The sequence below is a fragment of the Aotus nancymaae genome, unplaced genomic scaffold, assembly GCF_030222135.1.
Source record: "Aotus nancymaae isolate 86718 unplaced genomic scaffold, 86718_ANA_hifiasm-v0.15.2.pri h1tg000006l, whole genome shotgun sequence".
Lineage (NCBI taxonomy): Eukaryota > Metazoa > Chordata > Mammalia > Primates > Aotidae > Aotus > Aotus nancymaae.
The window spans coordinates 81,542,082-81,550,919 of record NW_026988417.1 but is presented as its reverse complement, the minus strand read 5'-3'; positions in this window follow the sequence as shown (position 1 = coordinate 81,550,919).

Sequence of the window (8,838 nt, the reverse complement as noted above, 5' to 3'; positions counted from 1 at the left end):
TCTCTCCAATCTGCCAGTGACTTGAATTTGAGAGTCCTTGAACCCGGTTCACAAACATCTGAGGTCCAGAGAATCCCTGGGCATGAAAGGTCAAGAGACCCATTTTTTAACCAAAACAAGCTTGGGCTGTGGCAGGCCAGCCCTGCTGGGACCACAAGCCAGTACCTAGTTGACACCTGCTGCTGACCTTCGTCCTCAAGAGCACCAGCCTCTTATGACCCATTGGGGAATGGGGTTACACCGTTTCAGAATCTGCTCTTGGTTTCTGAGCCTCCTAATCCTAAAGAAAAGGTAACCACGAAAGACTAATCTGGTTTAGTGTTTGGCTTCATCTGAGGGTGTGTGGGTGTGTATTTTAATTCTTAAGTTTCTCAGTAAGTTCAACACCAGTGGGAGCTGAATCAGTAATTATCATAGACTGTCTCCAGCTCTCATGGGATTAGGCCCAGGAAAATCAGCTTTTAGAAGATCTGAAGAGCATGTGATTGCACGCCCTGCCAAGTATCCAGTCACTCTGGAGAGAAAAAAAAAAGGATGACATCTGGATTAATTTTCTTGGTGCTACACATAAGGAGTACACACTGGCTAGTCCATGGGAGAGGCTGTTACTAATACAGATCCAAAGAGTCTGCCCACACTGTAGTGGACGCCTCTTCCAGCACCTATTCTATTGCATATCCTAGTACCTCACTGCACAGGCAAAGGGCACTACAGATGTTAATGCAAATCCATGCCTGATCAGTGTGGACAAGCAGCCCCTGTCTGCATCTGAGGCAGTCTGTGTTATCATCCTATGCAGAGAACTGTAGTCGGAGAGCAACATTTGCCACCCACTCCACAGGGCTCTGCTATCATAGGATTCATTCATCACTCATTACCAAAAACCTGGATTGGAAAAGCACTGTGGTAGGTTCTGTGTCACTTCCCACTGGAGAACTCCCTTGGTGCAAAATCAATAAGATAATGTTCACCTTTTCTGAAGAACACAAGAACCTGCTCTCTTTGTCCTCTTCCTTATCACAAACTCCTGTTGGGCATTGTGAGATCCTGTTCCCCAACAGAAGGCTGTAAGTAGAGCCCAGGAATGGTTCCTATCAATACTCCACAAAGGTACCTCAAAAATGGAGAGATTTCACAGAGCAGAATACTCATAACTCATGCAACCTCTGCTACTAACAGTTAAGTTAAAGGCAACGTAGGCATCACATTCTTAGGTACTTTAGAGATATAACAACTGGTTTAAAGTTTGCTTGGTTACATTTTAAGAGTCAGAGATGACAAGACAACCAACACATATATTTCTCATTTAAAAAAATGATGAAATTCTGAAGAGTAGCTTTGATTTTAACGACAGTATTTGTTTTTCCTCTGATACTTGACCCTAACATGAAGTATTCTATTCAGTGGGTTTCACTGAAAATATATTTTGCTACTCCAGTGTATGCCCTCCCTTCACTTTAATCTCTATCATCTGGTTAGCTACTGTTTGTCCATTAATTCCAAACTATGGTTCTGGGAGAAATGAACAGATACTAAGCAAAAAAACAAACAAACAAAAAAAAAAAACAACTTTCCAAAACATGGGGGATTCCATGGAAAACTAAATTTGGGAGGAGGAAGAGGAAAAGAAGAAGGGGGAGAATGAAAAGGAGGAAGAGCAGAAGAAAGAGAAGGAAAAGGAGCATGGGGAGAAGGAGGAAGAGAAGAAGGAAAGGGAAGGAGAAAGGAGAAGGAAAAGAGGAGGAGGAGAAAAGAGAAAAGGAAGGAAGAGAGGAAGAGGAGGAAAAGGAAGAAGAAAGAAGCAGTAGTTGTGCAATAAAGTTTAACTTTCTTTAGAGACAGTCAAACTTATATAATACAAATCTCCTTTTTCTTCCTTATTCAAAGTATGTTTCCCACAGGAAGCTCTGCTTTTTGCCAATTAGTGAAGCCTCAGTGCCTCCTTATTCCTACTGCTGAGAACACAGAGCTGCTTGCTGAGGAAGGGCCCGTCTGTGTGCTCACGGTCTCCCAAATTCATGGAGTGGCCTGATGACTTACCTGCCTGCCTGAAGAGGCCTTCTCTTTACCCTGTGTCCCAACATTGTACAGCACGACTGCCTGGGGAGGTGGAGGGACAGAGACGATTTGCGCTCTCATATCTAGCCAGAGGCAAAGCCTTGAATCCCAAGATTTACTAAAAGCCTGTTGAAATATATGGACTGTGCGATCAGACCTTGAGACAGACATCAGTGGAAAAACGGGTAAAATCCAAAACAAAGTATGAAGTTTAGTGAATAGTAATTTCCCAATATTGGTTCCTTGGTTTTGATAACTATACCATGGTGTTATAAGATGTTAACATTTGGGGATAATGAGTGAAAAATAAAAGAACTCTGCATTATTTCTGCTACTTTTCTATAGATATTAGATTATTCAAAAATAGAGTTTTAGAGTGATGTTAGCAAGACGGTGGAACAGACAATCCCCAGCATCATGCCCCTGACAAAAATACGATTAGAAACCATTCAATGACAGGAGTACCACCCTGAATATACCAGAACTCAGGGAGAAGCAGAGAAATCACCTAGGCACACAGAATTGAGAAAAGCCATGACAGGTAGGATAAACAGTCATTTCACACTGTGCCACCCCTTCCCCTAAGCTGGCATAGTGCTACTCACAGAGATTTTCACCACGGTTGCTGGTGAAGGCGGGAACTGGAGGTGAATGTTCTATCTCCCCCCCGGTCTAGGAATCTTCATGGAAAATACAAGCAAACTAAATTTAACAACACATTAGAAAGATCTCACATGATCAAGTAAGATCCATCCTAGGGATGCAAAGATGGTTTAACATACACAAATCAATAAACACGATGTATCACATTAACAGAATCAAGAACAAAAACCATATAATCATTTCAACAGATGCTGAATAAAGCATTCACTAAAATTCAACATCCCTTCATAATAAAAACTCTCAAAAAACTGGGTATACAAGGAATATACTTCAAAACAATAAAGGCCATATATGTAAAGAAACCCTGTCTCTACAAAAAATACAAAAATTAACTGGGTGTTGGTGGCTCATGCCTGTAGTTCCAGCTACTTGGAAGGCTGACGTGGGAGGACTGCTTAAGCCCAGGAGGCAGAGGTTGCAGTGAGCCGAGATTATACCACTAGATTCCAGCCTAGGCGACACAGCGAGACTGTGTCTCCAAAATAAATTAAAAAGAGGACATGTATGTCAAACCCACAGCTAATAAGAGGAAACTGAAAACCTTTCCTCAAAGATCTGGAACAATTTAAAGATGCCCACTTTCACCACTTTTATTCAACACAGTACTAGAAGTCCTAGCCAGAGTAATTAGGCAAGAAAAAGAAAGCAGCAGCCTCCAAATTGGAAAGGAAAAAGCCAAATTATCCTTGTTCATAGGCAATGTGATCTTGTATTTAGAAAAATCTAAAGACTCTACTAAAAACTATTAGCACTGATAAATTCAGTACTGTTATAGGAGATGAAATCAACATACAAAAATCAGTAGCATGTCTAGACACCAATAGCTAACAATTTGAAAAAGAAATCAAGAAAACAATCCTATTTACAATAGCTACAAAAGATTAAATACTCACAAATGAATTTAACCAAAGTGAAGGATCTCTATAATGAAAACATAAAACACTGATGAAAGAAATGGAAGAAGACAAAAATAAATGGAAAGATTTCCCATGGTCATGGATTGAAATATCTATAGTACCCAAAGCAATCTACAGATTCAATACAATCCCTATTAAAATACCAATAAAATTCTTCACAGAAATTAAAAAAAAAAACTATTCTAAAATTCATATGTACCACAAAAGACACCTAATAGCCAAAGCAACCCAGAAAAAAAAAAAAACTGGAGGCATCACACTACCTGCCTTAAAAATAAACTACAGAGGGACGATCCAAGATGGCCGCTTAGGAGGAAGTCGGGATTGTAGCTCCGAGAGAAGGCGCAGAGGATGAGTGGACGCCGCATTTCCAGACGGATTTTTACTGCCCACAGACCAGGAGATTCACAGGAGGAGAAGCCCCACGGGTCACCAGCGCCGCTGGTTTGAGCAGCGTGGCCGTTCAGCCTACGCCCTGGGGTGGGGGGCAGTGGCTTCTTATGCAGAGCGAGAGAGACAGAGTTCCCTCTGAGCCAGCAAGGGGAGCTGAAGCAGGGAGTCAAGCCAGGAGACCCCCAGGCAAGGGAGCGCCACGAATCTAAGAGCCGCTGCTTCAGCTGATGCAGCGGCACACAGGGCAGCGGATTTTAACTGCCCACAGACCAGGCGATTCACAGGCGGAGAAGCTCCACGGGTTCCCAGCACCGCTGGTTGGACCAGAGCAGCCGCTCGACCTGCACCGGGGGCAGGGAGCAGCGGCTCCTTGAGCAAAGTGAACGAGACTGTGTCCCCTCTGGGCCAGCAAGGGGAGCTGAGGCAAGGAGGCAAGCCAAGAGATTCCCGAGCAAAGAGAGTGTCACTGGAAACACGGCTGAACTCAGGAAGGTCCAGCACTGTGGGGGAGGGGTGTCCTCCATCGGGAAACACCCTGCAGTTCCCGGGGCAATTTGCCGTAACCAAGACAACCCGCCACTACAGAGACTCCGTCACTACAGGGGCGGGCCAGCATAGCGGAAGCAGTTCTAACTACACCCATATAAACAGGACTGCAGGGAAGCTCACACGGAAGCTGGGCGGAGCCCACAGCAGCTCAGCGAAGCCTCTGCAGGCTGAGTGTGACTAGACTGCCACCTTGTGGGCAGGGAAAATGGTAGCAACACAGCTGAAAAGCATAAAGCCCTCACTCCCTGGGCCAGAACACCTGGGGGGAAGAAAAGGGGGTTTATGAGTTCAGCTGCTGCAGACTTAAAATTACCAAAATCAGAAAGACAGCAACTACAAAGTCAATAGGCGGATAAATCCACAAAGATGGGAAGAAACCAGCGCAAAAAGGATGAAAACACCCAAAACCAGAACACCTCTCCTCCTACAAGGGAGCATGACTCCTCACCAGCACGGGAACAAGACTGGATGGAGAATGAGTGTGATGAAATGACAGAATCAGCTTTCAGAAAATGGATAATAAGAAACTTCCGTTAGCTAAAAGAACATGTTCTAACCCAATGCAAAGAAACTAAGAACCTTGAAAAAAGACTTGATGAAATGCGAACGAGAATGGACAACTTAGAGAGGAATATGAGTGAATTGATGGAGCTGAAAAACACAACACGAGAACTTCATGAAGCATGCACAAGTTTCAACAGCCGAATTGACCAAGCAGAAGAAAGGATATCAGAAGTCGAAGATCAACTCAATGAAATAAAACGAGAAGGGAAGATTAGAGAAAACAAGGTAAAAAGGAATGAACAGAGTCAACAAGAAATATGGGACTATGTGAAAAGACCTAATCTACGTTTGATAGGTGTACCTGAATGTGATGAAGAGAATGCATCCAAGCTGGAAAATACTCTTCAGGATATTATCCAGGAAAACTTCCCCAACCTAGCAAGGCAGGCCAATATTCAAGTCCAGGAAATACAGAGAACACCACAGAGATATTCCTCTAGAAGAGCAACCCCAAGGCACATAATCAGATTCACCAGGGTTGAAATGAAGGAGAAAATACTAAGGGCAGCCAGAGAGAAAGGTCGGGTTACCCACAAAGGGAAACCCATCAGACACAGCAGATCTCTCAGCAGAAACCCTACAGGCCAGAAGAGAGTGGGGGCCGATATTCAACATCCTTAAAGAAAAGAACTTTCAACCCAGAATTTCATATCCAGCCAAACTAAGCTTCATAAGTGAAGGAAAAATAAAATCCTTTGTGAACAAGCAAGTACTCACAGATTTCATCACCACCAGACCAGCTTTACAAGAGCTCCTGAAGGAGACACTACACATAGAAAAAAACAACCAGCACCAGCCACTCCAAAAACGCACGAAATGGTAAAGAGCAGCAACACAATGAAGAATCTGCATCAACCAATGGGCAAAACAGCCAGCTAGCATCAAAATGACAGGATCAAATTCACACATAACAATATTAACCCTAAATGTAAATGGACTAAATGCCCCTATCAAAAGACACAGACTGGCAAATTGGATAAAAAGCCAAAACCCATCAGTGTGCTATATCCAGGAAACCCATCTCACATGCAAGGATACACAAAGGCTCAAAATAAAGGGATGAAGGAAGATTTACCAAGCAAACGGAGAGCAAAAAAAAGCAGGAGTTGCAATTCTCACCTCTGATAAAATAGACTTTAAAGCAACAAAGATCAAATGAGACAAAGAAGGACATTACATAATGGTAAAAGGATCAATGCAACAAGAAGAGCTAACGATCCTAAATATATATGCACCTAATACAGGAGCACCCACATACATAAAGCAAGTTCTTAAAGACTTGCAAAGAGACTTAGACTCCCACACATTAATAGTGGGAGACTTCAACACACCATTGTCAATATTAGACAGATCAACGAGACAGAAAATTAATAAGGATATCCAGGTCTTGAACTCAGACCTGTAACAAGCAAACCTAATAGACATTTACAGAACTCTCCAGCCCAAATCCACAGAATATACATTCTTCTCAGCACCACATCACACCTACTCTAAAACTGACCACATAATTGGAAGTAAATCACTCAGCAAATGCAAAAGAACGGAAACCATAACAAACAGTCTCTCAGACCACAGTGCAATCAAGTTAGAACTCAGAATTCACAAGCCAGCCCAGAACCGCACAGCCTCATGGAAATTGAACAACTTTCTCCTGAATGTTGACTGGATAAACACTGAAATGAAGGCAGAAATAAAGACGTTCTTCGAAACCAATGAGAACGAAGACACCACATACCAGAATCTCTGGGACACATTTAAAGCAGTCTCTAGAGGAAAATATATAGCAATAAGTGCCCACATGAGAAGAAAGGAGAGAACTAAAATTGACACCCTATCATCAAAATTGAAAGAGCTAGAGGAGCAAGATCAAAAAAACTCAAAACCTAGCAGAAGACAAGAAATAACTAAGATCAAAGCAGAATTGAAGGAGATAGAGACACGAAAAACCCTACAAAAAATCAATAAATCCAGGAGCTGGTTTTTTGAAAAGATCAACAAAATAGACAGACTACTAGCCAGACTAATAAAAAAGAAAAGAGAGAATAACCAAATAGATGCAATAAAAAATGATAAAGGGGATATCACCACAGATGCCACAGAAATTCAAACCATCATCAGAGATTATTACAAACAACTCTATGCACATAAACTACAAAACCTGGAGGAAATGGATAAATTCCTGGACAGTAGCCTCCTCCCATGCCTAAACCAGGAAGAAGTCGAAACCCTGAATAGACCAATAACAAGGTCTGAAGTCGAGGCAGCAATTAAGAGCCTACCACCCAAAAAAAGCCCAGGCCCAGATGGTTTCACAGCCGAATTCTACCAGACATACAAAGAGGAACTGGTACCATTCCTACTGAAACTATTCCAAATAATCCAAAAAGAGGGAATCCTTCCCAGATCATTTTATGAGACCAACATCATCCTAATACCAAAACCCGGCAGAGACTCAACAAGAAAAGAAAACTACAGGCCAATATCCATGATGAACATAGATGCAAAAATCTTCTATAAAATACTGGCAAACTGATTACAACAGCACATCAAAAAGCTTATCCACCATGATCAAGTAGGATTCATCCCGGGGATGCAAGGCTGGTTCAATATACGCAAGTCTATAAATGTAATTCACCACATAAACAGAACCAAAAACAAAAACCACATGATTATCTCAATTGATGCAGAGAAGGCCTTCGACAAAATTCAACAGCCCTTTATGCTAAAAACTCTCAAAATAATAAAAGCTATTTATGACAAACCGACAGCCAATATCATACTGAATGGGCAAAAACTGGAAGCATTCCCTTTGAAATCTGGCACTAGACAAGGATGCCCTCTCTCACCACTCCTATTCAATATAGTACTGGAAGTTCTAGCCAGAGCAATCAGGCAAGAAAAAGAAATAAAGGGTATTCGATTAGGAAAGGAGGAAGTCAAATTTTCTCTATTTGCAGACGACATGATTGTATATCTGGAAGACCCTATCACCTCAGCCCAAAATCTCCTGAAACTGATAAGCAACTTCAGCAAAGTCTCAGGATACAAAATCAATGTGCAAAAATCACAAGCATTCCTATACACCAATAACAGACTTAAAGAGAGCCAAATCAAGAACGAACTGCCATTCACAATTGCTACAAAGAGAATAAAATACCTAGGAATACAACTAACAAGGAACGTAAAGGACCTCTTCAAGGAGAACTACAAATCACTGCTCAACGAAATAAGAGAGGACACAAACAGATGGAGAAACATTCCATGTTCATGGTTAGGAAGAATTAATATCGTGAAAATGGCCATACTGCCCAAAGTAATTTACAGATTCAACGCTATCCCCATCAAGCTACCAATGACCTTCTTCACAGAACTGGAAAAAACCACCTTAAACTTCATATGGAACCAAAAGAGAGCCCGCATAGCCAAGTCAATTCTAAGCAAAAAGAACAAAGCGGGAGGCATCACACTACCGGACATCAAACTCTACTACAAGGCTACAGTAATCAAAACAGCATGGTACTGGTACCAAAAAGAGATATAGACCAATGGAACAGAACAGAGGCGTTGGAGGCGACACAACGTATCTACAACCATCTGATCTTTGACAAACCTGATAAAAACAAGCAATGGGGAAAGGATTCCCTGTTCAATAAGTGGTGTTGGGAAAACTGGCTAGCCATATGCAGAAAGCAGA